Source organism: Acinonyx jubatus, chromosome D4, assembly GCF_027475565.1.
Source record: "Acinonyx jubatus isolate Ajub_Pintada_27869175 chromosome D4, VMU_Ajub_asm_v1.0, whole genome shotgun sequence".
Lineage (NCBI taxonomy): Eukaryota > Metazoa > Chordata > Mammalia > Carnivora > Felidae > Acinonyx > Acinonyx jubatus.
The window spans coordinates 64043252-64058907 of NC_069391.1; the positions used below are offsets into that span (position 1 = coordinate 64043252).

Consider the following 15656-nt stretch of genomic DNA (forward strand, 5'->3'; position numbering starts at 1 on the left):
TGACATGAGCTGAAGGCAGACTCTTAACCGATTGAGTCACCCAGGTGCCCCTGAACAAACTAATTTTTTAAAGAGATTTCATATCCCTTTTTGGCTTGGAATTATAGCAAATGGATGCTATCTTGTGAGGAGGCTTGGGAAGTGGAGCAGAGAAGTCATCTGCATATTATATTAAAGTGGAGCATCCAGGGAACTTGATATCATCTGGATCAGCCTTTAAAGTTTGTGAGGAAATAAGGGCTTTCTGTTAGGATGTCCTTGGAACACAGTTGCCAGTGTAACCCAATGAAAAGCCCCTAGCGGCGCAACAGAATGAATTGAAGGTCAACCAATCACCCAGCGCCAGCGCAACCCAACGGGAAAGCCCCGAATAGTGCGCCAGAATGAATTGGAGGTCAACCAATCACCCAGCGACAGCACGACCTGACGCGAAAAAGGCCCACCCGGACCTAAACCCGGAACCGCTGCAGCTTAAAAACCCCACCCCACCACACGGGGCGCGACTCCCCCTCTGAGTCAGGGAACCTCGCCCCAGACCTTAGTTCCCAATAAAGCCTTTGACTGCTAAAATTTTAGTTCTTGACTCTTACATTTACCCTAGCCTACGCCTGACCCTAACACTTTCCATGAAACCCTGGGGCATTACTGTCCAGGTTAATTGCTGTTCTTTCCAAGTAAAGGCAAAAAGATACTAGTTTTAATCTACTGGGATACTGAAGAAAACACTACATGAATCAGTCATGAAAGAAAATTTGTTCTCAGTACGGATGAAGGTTACTAAGGTGAATTGGGGACAACAGAGTGGCAAAGCAATGACAATATTGTTTATGACTGAGAGGTCTGATGAGCCTCCATCTGTGGCCATTTGGTTTCTTCACAGGTAAAATGGTGTTGCAGGGGATAATGAGGCCCTGGGTCTTAAAATCTACTATTGACTTAATGACATGAAGGGCCTCTTTATTTACAGGGTACTGGTTAATTCTGGGGAGAATTTTTGAGGAATCTGTTTGGATCTTTAACAGGTGGGGCACTGTGGATTCTGCAAGTTATCAGTTGAGGGTTTTGCCCACAGGGACGGTGATAGCTGATCCATCAGGGACAAATGATTAGTGTCCTTGGAATTAGCTATATTGGTGTCAGAGACAGAGCAAATAAGATGTTGAAGCATCATTTGACTTATCTAGTTGGCTATTTTGGTTGCTGTTATCAAATTCTAGAATTATTTCCCCCTTTTGGGAGAGAACTCCCAGCATGATATTTTTCTAAGAAATGTTGGCCCAATAAATGAATAGGGTCAGAGAAACTTCAAGGAGAAAAGGGTGGGTATCTTGAAATGCCTAAGCAAAAAGGGATAGGGTTAGAGATAGGAACCCATTGAGATTTATTAGAGACTCCCACTATTTGAACTGTTTTAGTACTCTGAGGTAGAGGATGTTTAATGGTAGTGGAGTTGAGCACTGGGAATGTAGCTCTAGAATCAGTAAGGACAGAGAGAGATCGGTTCCTAATCTGGAGAGTGGTTTCACCAGGTCAACTAAAGGAAAGGACTGGGTAAAGTCTTGAAGTTCATTGGAGTTCCTTCACTGGGGTTAGGAGGACATTGGAAAGGCTCGTTAGAGGGCTGAATGAAGGTGCCTGGAGCACTTGAGCTTATAGCAGTCTTTCTTCCAATGTTTTGGCTTTTTGCAATAATGGCAGAGACCAGGAGGATTTTAGTTTTGTTTAGGAGACTTCATTTGTTGGGGTTCAAATGAAAGGTTTTTGTGCTTTTCCTTTTATTTGAATCATCTAGGATGTAGGTGACCTTGTTTACTAAATTAATTCAATCTGGAGTAGACATACTTTTTCATTCCATCCTGATCCTTTTAATTAGAATAAAAAGATCCCAGTTCAGCCTGTTAACGAACATAGCGTTAAAGGCTATCCAGGTGAACTCAACATCCAAAGGAAGACCAGAATTTTCTTTAAAGATAATTTGGAGCTGGCATAATATATAATAGTCATGCATGGGCTCATTGGGCTTCTGGGTACAAGCCTGAGTCTTACTCCAGTCAGCTCACTTTGGGAAAGTTCCTGAGAATTACCAAAAGGAGTCACTTGGCAGTTCCTCAAGTCTGATTATATAATAAGGCAGCAAGGATTTCTTTGTCCCCATGTTGTAATTGTAGACTTCTTGGAATCATTCCATTTGGTAGTTTTCATCCAGTGTTGGGCCTTGCCTTCGCTAACAAGCATATGGACTAGCTGATACAAACCAGAGAAACCAGGTTGATAAGTTTGAAAAACTGCACTAAATTCCTCAGCAAATCTATGGGGATCCTCAGTTACTTTGGGAAAATCTTTGACTATGGCTTGTAGTTCAACTTTAGCCCAGGCAACATAAGAAATTAAGGGTTTAGCATTTGGATTGGCACAAGATCTGATTTTAAAGGGGCAGGTTTTAATAGGTTCAGGGCAGAAGGTTGTGGGGAGAGGTTTGGAGAAAAAGGAAAGTTCAGTGAGGGGATCAGAATGAGAAAGCCGAGGATATAAAGGAGGTGGGGATAGTGCAGAAGGGAAAGAAGCTGTCACCAGAGACAAAGAGCACAAGGGAGGGGGAAAAAGAGGCCTTAGAAACTTTTTTGACTTTTCTTTCAGTTGTGTGCTTACCTTAGTTAATTTGGAAATGGTATTTTGTAAAAAGGTGATTTTAGAATCTTGGATACATTTGGAAGCCTCCAGGTATCAATTAAAATAGGCACCCCATTCAGTCTGTTTAATTTCAAAGCTATGGTCTTCTAATTTGGTTCTGAAAAATACAAGTTTGGGTGGTTGAAGATTCCCCATGATGACGTTTGGAGTTCTAAGTTATCTTTGGGCAAGTTGTTACACTTAGTTAAGGATGCACAAGAGGAGGGACTGTAGTTTTTTTTAACATAAAACTGGCCAGGGTCCCAGAAGGAGGACCGTCTTGAGAGAATTTAGAGGATTGAATCTCAGAGAAGACTTATCAAACTGAAAGGGAGAAGACAACTCACAGAAGCACAAATTGGTGCCACACATAGTACTAGGGGTTGTTAGTTCCTTGCGGGTTCATTGCCTTTGAATCCCACTTCTGACACCATGAAATGTCAGTTTTTTAAAAGGAAAAATATAAACGATAACCAGCAAAATCAAGTTTATTTGGTAATGGCAGAGGAATTGAAACTCAAGAAAACTATGTTCATGAACCATAGGCAAATCTTGAGAACAAAGGAGGAGAGCATCCTTTTATAGAGGGAAAGAGGTTGGAGGGGTTGTTTTGAACAATGTCCATTGGAAGAAAATGAGAGTTCAAAATGTTGATGGCCTCTAATTGGCTATAGGTGAGTGAAGTGGTGACAGCCTCTCATTGGCCACAGGGGAGAATGGTTGCTGTTGGGTGCCTGCAGCTTATTGCTATGCAGAGAGGAAATCTTCATTTTTCTTGCTGGACTAAGCAAGCTGTAATGAATGATATGTATGTGAGAGCCCTCCCTTCATGACTTCCCAGTTCCGATTTTGACTTGCGTTTCCTTAACACATTTTCACAGTAGTTTGCCTTATTATTGGATTGTAAACATTCTTTGTATATTTTGAATAGAAGCCCATTATCAGACATGTGTTTTGCAAATAATTCTTTCCGCTTGTCTTCATTTTCTTCATGGTATTTTTTGAAGTACATAAATTTTAATTTTGAGAAAGTCCAATGTATCAATTTTTTTTCCTTTTTTTTGATCTTAGGTTTATGATCAGTTTCCATGAACTTTTGTGTGCGGTATGAGATACGGATCCAAATTCATCTTCTTTCTTGTATGTGTATATGCAGTTGTGCCAGCTTTGTTGGGAAAAAAAAATACTGACTTTTCCCTGCTTTTGTCAAAACTCAATTGGCCATAAATTATTCCTAGACTCATTTTTGTTTCAGTGATCTGAACACCTATTCTTATACCAGCACCACACTGTCTTAATTATGGTAGCTTTATAGTAAAGTTTGAAATTGAGTAGAAGCTGTCTAGTATTCTTATTCTTTTTCAAATTGTTTTGGCTATTCCGATTTCCTTACATTTCCATGCAAGTTTTAGTATCATCTTGTCATTTTTTTTTTTTGAAAAAAGCCTGCCGTGATGGATTTTAGTAGAAATTGCATTGACTCAGTAGGTCTCTTTTGAGGGAGAAATAAAATTGTAATGTGAACATGGAATGTCTTTTCATTTGTTTAGATCTTTAATTTATTTGAGCATTGTTTTGTAATTTTCATTGTACAAGTCTTGTCCTTTTGTTATCTTTATTTTATAGTGTTTCCTTTTTGATGCTTTTGTGTATAAAATTTTTTTCATATCCCATTTTTAGGTTTCTCATTGCCAGTATATGAAAATAAAATTGTTTTTTATATATTGGTCTTGTACCATGCAACTTTGATTATTACTTCAATCAGGGTTTTTTGTGAATTGCTTAGAATTTTCTACATATACTGTCATGTTATCTGTCAATATAAGCAATTCTATTTTTTCCTTTACGTTTGGATGCTTTTTTTGCCCCTTAAAACTTACAGTACATTGCTGAATGGAAGTGGGGAGAGTAGACATTCTTGACTTGTTTCTGATCTTAAAGGGGAAAGCATCTAATCTTTTACCAATAGGTCTGATGTTAGATGTAAATTTTTCATTAATGGTCTTTATCAAGTTGAAGAACTTTCCTTCCTATACTGTTGAGAGTTCTTATTATGATTAAATGTTGGATACACAAAATAAAGAGACGTAAAAAAGGATATCAAAATATAAAATGTTGGAAGAGGTAGTAAAAATGAGAGTTTTAAAAAGCATTTACACTTAAGTTGCTACCAACATAAAATATACTATCAATATATGTACATAGAGAGGCTGTTAATGTGAACTTCATGGTAACCAGAAAGCAAAAACTTGTAGTATATGTACAAAAGATAATGAGAAATGAATGTAAATATGATACTATGAATAAAGTCATCAAACCACAAGGGAAGAGAGCAAGAGAAGAAGGAAGGAAGAGAGAGGAATTACAAAACAGCCAGAAAGCAGTTAACAAAATGGCAATAAGTGCATACTTATTGATAGTTACCTTAAATATAGGTGGATTAAATTCTCCAATCAAAAGGCATAGAGTGGCTGAATGGATTAAAAAAACCAACAAGACTCATCTATGTATATTGCTTACAAAAGACTCCACATCTAAACAAATGTACAGACTGAAAGTAGAGGGATGGACAAAGATATTCCATGTAAATGCAAACAAAAAGAAACTATTTTACCTAAACTCCTATCACACAAAGTAGATTTTAAAAACAAACTGTAATAAAAACAGAGAGGGGCATTGCATAGTGATGAAGGAGTCAATTTAAGAAGAAGATTTGGGGTGCCTGGTGGTGGCTCAGTTGGTGAAGCATCTGACTTCCACTCAGGTCATGATCTCATGAGTTTGTGAGTTTGAGCCCCACATCTGCCTCACTGCTGTCAGCACAGAGCCTGCTTGTGATCCTCAGTCCCCCTCCCTCTCTGCCCCTCCCTTGCCCTCAAAAATAAATAAATAAAACATTAAGAAAGAAAAGAAGATATAACATTTATAAATATTTGTGTACTCAACATAGGAGTTGAGCTGAGCAAATATTAATAGACTTCAGGGGAGAAATGGACAGCAATGCATTAATAGTAGGGAACTTTAATGGCCTACTTATATCCATGCATAGATTATCCAGCTCCCCTAAAAAAACCAGGAAGAAAACATTGGGCTTAAATGACCCATTAGATCAGATGAACATAATACATATATACAGAACATTCTATCCAAAGCAACAGAAAACACATTTTTCTCCAGTGCACATGGAACATTCTCAAGATAGGTCACATTTTAGGCCACAAAACAAATCTCAAAATTTAGGAAGATTGGAATCCTGTCAAGCATCTTTTCTGACCACGGTAGTATAAAACTAGAAATAAGTTACAAGAAAAAAATTGGAAACCATACCAAAATGTGAAGATTAAACAGTCTGCTACTGAACAACCATTAGCTCAACAAAGAAATCTAAAGGGAAATTAGAAAATACCTTGGAACAAATAAAAACAGAAATAGAACATTGCAAAATCTATGGGATGCAGCAAAAGCAGTTTTATTTATTTTTTAACTTTTATTTATTTTTGAGAGCGAGCGAGCAAACACATACAAGCAGGGAGGGGCAGAAAGAGAGGGAGAGAGAGGATCTGAAGCAGGCTCCATGCTGTCAGCAGAGAACCCAATGTGTGGCTCGAACCCACGAACCATGAGATCATGACCTAAGCTGAAGGTGGATGCTTAACTGACTGAGCCACCCAGGTGCCCCACAAAAGTGGTTTAAAAAGGGAAACTTATTTACAGGCCTACCTCAAGAAACAGAAAAATATCAAACAATCTAACTTTTCACTTAAAGGAATTTGAGAAAGAAGAGTAAAAGTTAAGCCCTAACAACACCCAAAGTTAGTTGAAAGGATGAAATAATAAAGATCAGAGCAGAGATAAATGAAATAGAGACTAAAGAAAAAAATAGAAAATATCAGTGAGACTAAGAACTAGTTCTTTTTTTTTTTAAAGACGAGTTAAACCACTTGAGTTCATTTTTTAAAAGTTTATTTATATTGAGAGAAAGAGTGAGGAGGGGAGGGACAGAGAGACAGAAAAAGAGAGAATCCCAAGCAGGCTTTGTGTTGTCAGCACAGAGCCTGATGAGGGGCTTGATCGCATGAACCATGAGTTCATGACCTAAGCTAAGATCAAGAGTCAGATGCTTAATCAACTGAGCCACCCAGGCGCTCCTAGGTTGTTTGTTTTTTTTTTTAAGTTTATTTGAGAGAGAGTGTGCACACACATGCAAATGAGGGAGGGGCAGAGAGAGAGAGAGGGAGAGAGAGAATCCCAAGCAGGCTTTGTGTTGTCAGCACAGATCCTGATGAGGGGCTTGATCGCATGAACCATGAGTTCATGACCTAAGCTAAGATCAAGAGTCAGATGCTTAATCAACTGAGCCACCCAGGTGCTCCTAGGTTGTTTTTTTTTTTTTTTTTTTAAGTTTGAGAGAGTGTGCACACACATGCAAATGGGGGAGGGGCAGAGAAAGAGAGGGAGAGAGAGAATCCCAAGCAGGCTTCACACTGTCAGCCTGGAACCTGACAACGTGGAGCTTGATCCCATGACCATGAGTTCATAACCTGAGCTGATATTAAGAGTCGGACACTTGACTGAGCTACCCAGGTGCCCCAAGAACTAGTTCTTTGAAAAGATAAACCAAATCGCCAAACCCTAGCTAGACTCACCAAGAAAAAATGGAGGGCTCAAATAGATAAAATCAGAAATGAAAGAGAAGTTACAGTTAATACCACAGAAATACAAAGGATCATAAAAGACTGCTGTGAACAATTATGTACCAATAACCTGGACAACCTAGAAGAAATGGATAAATTCCTAGCAACATAATTTTCCAAGACTGAATCATGAAAAAATTAAAAATCTGAATAAATTTATTATTAGTAAGGAGATTGAATCTCTAAACAAAGCACTCCCAACAAAGGCCCAGGACCAGATAGCTTCACTGGTGAATTACCAAATATTCAGAGTAGATTTAATACCTGTCCTTCTCAGACTCAAAAAATTGAAGATTTGGAAAAATGTTTCCAATCTCATGAGGGGAGGAGTTAGATGGTGGAGTAATAGGGCGACCCTGGGCTTGCCTCATCCATTGAAAATAGCTAGATCAACATCAAATCATTTTGAACATCTAGGAAGTTGGTTGAAGGATTAAGAGAACAATCTGCATGTTTTGAGGGAGAAAACTTGGCAGGTACAGGTATGGAGACTTGAATTGGGAGAAAGAAAAGCCTCAGTACTGCAGAAGGGAGGGAGCCTTTTTTCTGGAGAGGAAAAGGAAGAGGGGAGAAGAGAGCAGGATGTTGGGTTCACACAAGAGAAGCACTCCCCCAAAACCATTGACTGGGGAATCAGAAGGAACTATCACAAGTTTTTGCAAATGGTGGAGCTCAAATTTGGAGGTTTTGAAAGTCTGTACCATTAGCTGAAGTCAATCTGGGTGGAGAGCTGTGCTTCTCGGGAGAAGGGCAGAGCCCTGGGAGTGGACAGCAGATAGCATGGTGTTGGGGTCCCCTGGGTTGCACTGGGAGAGAATGTTCCCCTTCCCAGAGTGCATTTGGAAGAGGATGTATTTCCTCTCCAATGATTACAGACCCAGCTGGTGCCTTTGAGCAGCCGTTCAACAGCAAGGGACAGAGGCACATGTAGAGGGCAGATAATCTGGTTGCAGCTTTCTGTTGTCATTCACCGTAAACTCCAGGCAGCTCTGTGGCTGTGTGACTACTTTTCTGGGACAGAATGGTGCTAAGCACAGTGCTGCAAGGCTCTCTTCTGGAGGGGGGCAGCAGTCTGCCTTTAACTCCTTTAAGATTTGGAGTTTTGAATCCTGGCTGCACACCAGAGATAAAACACAGGAGAGCTGTGGCTGTGTGTGTGTCAGTGGCTCAGGCACAGAAGGGTTGAGGGCAGGGTTCTGATGGAAGTCTGGGACACAGAAGGAGAGATCATTTGCTTGTCTGGACTCCCTGAACAGTGGCAGGTGCAAGCTACCCTCCCTAAGGATAAGAGAGTGGGGTGATGCCATCTTCCCTTCCTGCACCAGCGCAGCTGGACTTCAGTGAGCAACATAGTGCCCCCAGTGGAGGCTGCAGCCTCTTACACCAAACCCCACCCTCCTGCACCCTGCTAGGGCAAGTCTGACTGTGTGAGCCAGTGCAGCTGGCCTCTGCCCCAGAGGACCAACACAGCCCCCACTGCTGACATGCACCAAGTCTACTGATCATAGAGTGCTTAGTTCTGGTGGAAATAAGACCAAACTCATTTTATAAGGCCATCACTACGTTGATATTAAAACCAGACAAAAACAAGATAAAAAGAAAATCCTAGGTTAATATTTGTGATGAACTTACATTAAAAATTCTCAACAAATGTTAGCAAACCAAATTGAAAAAGGATCATACACCATGATCAAAGGAGCTTTATTCCAGGGGTGCAAGGGTGGTTCAGTGGCCATAAGTCAATCAATTTGATACACCGTGTTAACAAAATGAAGGATAAAAATCAGATGATCATTTCAATACATGCAGAAAAAGGACTTGACAAAATTCAACGTCCATTTATGATAAACTCTCAACAAAGTGGGAATAGAAGGTGGTATGTACCTCAACATAAATAATGCCATATATGACAAACTCACAGCTAACGTCATACTCAACAGTGAAAAGCTGAAAGTTTTTCCTCTAAGATCAGGAGCAAAGACAAAGATTCCCACTCTTGCCACTTTTATTCAACATAGAATAGAAGTCATAGCCACAGCAATTAGGCAAGAAAAAGAACTAAAAGACATCTAAGTTGGAAAGAAGTTAAGTAAAATGTCACTGTTTGCAGGTGCTGTGACACTGTATAGAAAACCCTAAAGGTTCACCAAAAAAACCTGTTAGAACCAGTAAATGAATTCAGTAAAATTTCACAGTACAAAATTAAAATGCAGAAATCTGTTGTTTTTATACACTAATAATGAAGTAGCAGAAAGAAGAAATCCCATTTACAATTGCAAATAAAAGAAATACCTGTGAAAAAATTCAATAAGGTGAAATATCTGTACAATGTAGACTATAAGATATCAATGAAAGAAATTGAAGAACATACAAATAATGGGAAGATATTCCATGATCATGCATTGGAAGAATTAATATTGTTAAAAGTGTTCATACAACCCAAAGTAATCTACAGATTTAGTGCAGTCCCTATCAAAATTTCCATGGCATTTTTCACAGAAATAGAACAAATAATTTAAAGATGTGTATGGGCCTCAAAAGACCCTGAATAGCTAAATCAATCTTAGAAGAACAAAGTTAGAGGTATCATGCTTTCTGATTTCAAACTATACTACAAAGCTATAGTAATTAAAACAGTATGTTATTAGCATAAAATCAGTCATTGATGGGATAGAATATAAATTTACACATATATGGTGAATTAATTTCTGAAAAGGAGCCAAGAGTTGCAACTGGGTAAGTCTTTTCAGTAAATTGTTTTGGAAATGGACAGCCACATGCAAAAGAATGAAACTAGACCCCTATCCTGTACCATACATAAAAATGAACTCAAAATAGTTTAAAGACTTGAATGTAAGATCTGAAACCATAAAACTCCTAGAAGAAAACATAGGTGGTAAGATCCTTGACATTGGTCTTAACATTTAATTTTTAGATTTGATTTCAAAAACAAAAATAAACAAATGGGACTACATCAAACTAAAAGAGCTTCTGCACAGCAAAGAAAACCATCAACAAAATGAAAAGACAGTCTACTGAATGGGAGAAAATATTTGCAAATCATCCATCTGATAAGGGGATAACATTTAAAATAAATAACTCAAGCAAGTCAATAGCAAAAAAGCCATACATTCTGATTAAAAAATGCGTAGAGTATCTGAATAGACATATTTCCAAAGAAGACCAGCAGGCACGTGAAAAGATGTTCTACATCACTAATCAGTGAAATGCAGATCAAAACCACAGTGATATATTACTTCACACTTGTTAGAATGGCTACTATCAAAAAAAGTTTTTGAGGATGTGGAGAAAGAGAACCCTTATGCACTGCTGTTGGGAATATACATTGGTGCATCCACTAAGGAAAATAGTATGGAAGTTCCTTACAAAATTGGAAATAGAACTGCCATATGATCTATTATCTGAAGAAAATGAAAACACTATCAGAAATATATTGTACCCCTGTGTTCATTGTAGTTCTTATTTACAGTAGTCAAAATATGGAAACAACTAAAATATTCATCAATAGGTAAATGAATAAAGAATATGTGGTATATATACAATGGAATACTACTTGGCCATAAAAAAGAATGAAATTGTGCCATTTGCAGCAACATCGATGGATCTGAGGGTATTATGCTAAGTGAAATAAGTCAGAGAAAGACAAGTACATGATTCCATTTATATATGGAATCCAAAAAAATGAAACAAAAACCTCATAGATATGGAAAATTGGTGGTTATTAGAGGGGAAGACGGTGGTGGGGTGGATGAAATGGGTGAACAGGGCAATTTTATGGTGGTGGATGGTAGCTAGATTTACTGTGGTGATCACTTTGTAGTGTATACAAATAGCAAATCATGTTGTATAACTGAAGCTAATATAACATTACATACCAATTTTACTTCAAGGAAAAAAAAAAGCGAACCTTGTGGAATATATTAACATAAGTCATAGTATGATTGAAGCATTAAAAAAAAAGTCACCAGGGGTGCCTGGGTGGCTCTGTCAGTTTAGCATCTGACTCTTGATTTCATCTCAGGTCATGATCCAGGTGGTGGGATCGAGCACCGTGTCAAGTCCTGTGCTGAGCATGGAGCCTGCTTGAGATTTTCTCTCTCTCCCTCTGCCTCTCTTGCACATGCTGCTCATAAAAATAATAATAATAAAAAAAAAAGTCACCAAAGTTCGTGTCTACCTTGTAATGGTATTTTAAGTAAATCCATATAAAACATGGTGGAGATGATAAGGCAGAGAGCGTATCTGCTTTGCATTTAAGTTTTATGTGGCTTGCTTGATGTTTAAGATTTTTTGAGTCATTTACAAACACTTAAACACTAAGCAATTTCACCTTTAAAATCCGTATTTTCTGGGTTTCTATTAAGGCAGTCTGGCAACTACATCTGACTTCTCTTGGCAGCAGCTGGTAGGAGCTAAGTTCTGGCTATCTTCTTTGGATGGTGCTCTTGTCTTCCAGTAGCCTCAAGCCCATCTGATTGCTATACTCATTTAACTTACCCATTCTGGTTATTTTAATTTATGACCTTTGTCTGAAGTAATTTAGTAACACTTGAATCATTTTGAAATGCATTCAGTTGTCAAAGTAATACCTAGGGGGGGAAATGGGTAATTCTGAACAAATTTATCATACTTACTGTGGAAATTGCTACAATAATCTTTGTTCTCTGGTAAGTTCAAAGTTCATACTGTAGAAACTTTATTATTCCTGAACAATAATATGCTATATATCCTTCAGAAATCAGAGCTTTTGCCCTATTGGTTTTTAAAAAAATTAATTGATTTTATAAGCATGGATTTTTTTTTAAAATTTCTTTTGGTTTCTTGGTTCATTTGTAGTAGTACTTTGGTCATAAGCCCTGTTCAATGTGTTTTGCACTTTCCAAATTATTCTCATACAGATTGTATTTGATTCTGATAGTAACCACATGTGCCAAGGTAAGAGAAGCATTAAAAAAAGAAGAAAATAGAGTGGAGGCTTTTCAAAAAAATTAATTTGGACCAGGATTAGAAGTTCCTGAGAGAAGGCCCAAAAAGAGGATAGTGCTGAAGAACTTCTGGGGTTACTTCTGTTTTTGTAATTTTTGAATATGTCTTAGTTATTACAGCATGATAACCTTTTCAGTTTCTAAAGGAGCCGAGCATTTCTGGTTACCCATACTCAACTTATTTTAGCAGAAAACATTCACCTTCAATAATAACTTCTCTTTGAAATGTTTACAGAGAAGGAAACTGAGGTTAGTGGTAAAGCTGTTGATCATTACCCCCAGAAACTGACTCTGGTCTGGTGCTCTTCTCATTGCATCAGCAGCCCCATGGCCAAGGATTGCTGATGCACCCTATTGGAATATTCTTGAGCCAAGTCTTTGGCAGACTTTTTTTGTTGCATCTTTCTACTGTGTAAATAAAGGTATTAGAAGAAATGTAGTTTTTTGAATACTGCCCAACCAGTTTCTGCTTGGTAACTTGCCCTGAGACCCTGTGAATACCAGCAAGTAAATTAGATCCACAGTGTGTTTGATATGCATATTTTCTCCCCAAACAAAATTTGAATTCCACAAACACAAATTGAATCATTTTCTAAATGTTTGTATATGAATGGAAGTTTCTGTCCTATCCTTCTGTAACCAATACCATAAAACTTCTTAAGGTCTATGATGCATTTGTTGTACAATGTTAATCCAAAACAAAACTTTATTCTGACTAAATTTGTAGCTATAGAGAGATACCAAACTCATTTCCATTGATCAGTACAACATGTTTGTACCAACCAGATCTAAAAAATGTGTAAAGGAGTGCCATGCTGTAAAGATCTTATTATAGTTGTAAACACAAGTGCAGCTGTTACAAATCTAGCAAAACCTCAGATTAAACAATTTAAAATTTACTGAAGATGACATTCCAGAGCCATTTTTCATAATATAAACACTCTGGGACATGCCTTTGAAATGAGTGGGATTGTCATTAATATTAATGCCACTGAATTCAAGGCTGGGAAGTCATTTCTTTTTTAGCTTTATTTTCACTCCTAATTTTGGAATAGAATATGTTTTTAACCTGAAGTGTGGCATGTTTATTCACACCCTGAAAAAACTTGATCCTATTGCTTTTGAATTGTAGGAATGCATAAATACGGTATAAGTATTTTATTCTTTATTTAAGGTCTCTTAAATTAGTTTGTTAGAATTAAGTTTGGCAAAAATTAGCTGTTAATGGAATCCAATTGCCTTAGTCAATTAAAAAAAGTAGAAGGAGTTGATATTTTAGAATTATATCAGTTTGACAATTTAGAATGCTGTATTTAAGGGAAGAATTTTATTCTAAATGATTTTGAGCATGTTTCTTGTGGTCTTGTCTTTCAGCTAGACTGCGGTAGGACAAGTTTTCAAAATCTGCACTGCTCTAATTTGTTTTTCTCCTTATTTTCCACTTAAGTGCGGTTACTGGTGGGGTATCAGTTGAGCAATATAGTATTTTCTAGAGCTACGTTCTGTGCTTTGATTTCTTATGAAATCTGGTATGATTTTTTTGTGTCAAATTTAAGAGTATACAAGAGTCCACTGGAAGCTCTTTGAATGAACTGGGTCAAATAGTTCTGGGAGTGTGTGTGATTGTTTTGCTTTTGTTTGCTTATTTATTGATGACTGCGTTTTAAAATGCCATTTGCCTTTACTGAATTACTCTACTGGACTGTTGAGGAAGCCTCTAATTTGGGTAATAGAAGAGTTAAATGATTATTACTAAACTATCCTTAGTCCTTGATTAAAAAGAGGCAACATTTTTATCAAGAGGAGGCAGTTGACTCTCCCTTATTTACACTAGTTCTTCAATTTTTGTTAAACATTTTCTGATCTGAAGAATTGAAGCCAACCATTGTCAAATACCATGTTGTAACCTAAAGTTGGTAACTGTGGAAGCTCAGAGCTGGTCAGAAGAACTGGCTTTTTCTATCAGTATAGAAGACTGGTGTATACCTCAATGATTGCTGTTGCTTTTGTCTCCTCCTTTCTTTTTTCTTTCCTTTTTTTTTTCTTTTTAATTTAAGAGTTTGTGGAGGTTTCTTTGAATTCTTTCAGCGTTTACATAAAATTCTGCATTTTGGGAAGGAAATCTGGGCAGATACAAAAGCTTCTTTTCCTGTTTTAAAACTTTTCTCAGTAATTCTAGGATTTTCCTTTATTATCATCTATTCTTCTATCCTTTCTCTGATACCACATCTTCTTGTTTCTCTTTCTAGGCTTATTCCCTGCTTTTGGTGATGGATATCCTCTAGTATCTTCTTAAAGGGTGTGTGAAAGGTGAGTTATTTACTGGTCACTGCCTATTGAATGTATCATTATTCTAGTCACGATTGATAGTTTGATGAATATAGAATTCCATGTTGGAAACGATTTTCCTTCAAAATTGTGAAGGCATTGTTGCATTTCCATTTACCTTCCAATGTTTTTACAATTTTATGTGGTGTGCTATGGTGTGCTATGATGTTCTTTTCATCCAATGTATTGGGTACTTGGTTTGCCCTTTAAATCTGGAGACTCTTGTCTTTTAGTTCTGAGAAAATTTGTTTTCACTGTATCCTCTCCTCCATTTTCTTTGGAGCTCCTTTGTTTGGAATTTGACCTCCAGGGCTGATCCTCTGATTTTCTTATCTTTCTCCTGTTTTCTCTCACATTGTCTTTTTGCTCTACTTATGAGAAATTTTTTCAAATTTAAATTCTTTCTTTTCTTTTAACAAAATTTTTTTAATGTGTATTCCTTTTTTTTAAAGAGAGAGTGCGCATATGCATGTGTGCCAGTTGGGGGGTGGGGGGTGGGGCAGAGAGAGAGGGAGACATAGAATCTGAAGCTGGCTCCAGGCTCTGAGCTGTTAGCACAGAGCCTGACGCAGGGCTCGAACTCATGAACCATGAGATCATGACTTGGCCGAAGCCAGACACTTAACCGCCTGAGCCACCCAGGCTCCCCTAAATTCTTTTTTTTTATTGAGTTTTTCATTTCTACTATGGTATGTTTAATTTCCAGAATCATTCTCTGAATGTTCTTTTGTTAATATTCTGTCCTTATGTCATGGGTATAGTGTTATTTCTTCTGTATTCTGAAAATGTTAACGTTAAGACTTTTGGAAAAAGATTTTAAAGTCTCTTTCCTTCCCCCCACCCCCGCTTGTGACTTCCATGTTGCTTTTTATGTGTATATTTTGGTTTCCTCTTTTATGTTAGAGGTTTCTTCAGATGTCTGGTAATCAGTCCTTGGTTGTATGCTTATATTTGCAAC

The 15656-nt window shown here is 37.6% G+C and overlaps 1 protein-coding gene across 5 annotated transcripts in view; it reads left to right on the forward strand.

Moving 5' to 3' along the window:
• The window catches only part of FANCC (FA complementation group C), a 265807-nt gene that overhangs the window by 10540 nt on the left and 239611 nt on the right, over window positions 1-15656 (forward strand). For 4 of the 5 annotated variants that reach the window (XM_027048221.2, XM_027048218.2, XM_027048217.2 and 1 more), the window contains exon 2: window positions 14620-14680. The exons of the other annotated variant lie outside the window; for it this stretch is intronic. The gene's annotated coding sequence lies outside the window, so the exon portion shown is untranslated. The remainder of the gene's footprint in view (window positions 1-14619; window positions 14681-15656) is intronic. 5 annotated transcript variants of the gene reach the window in all.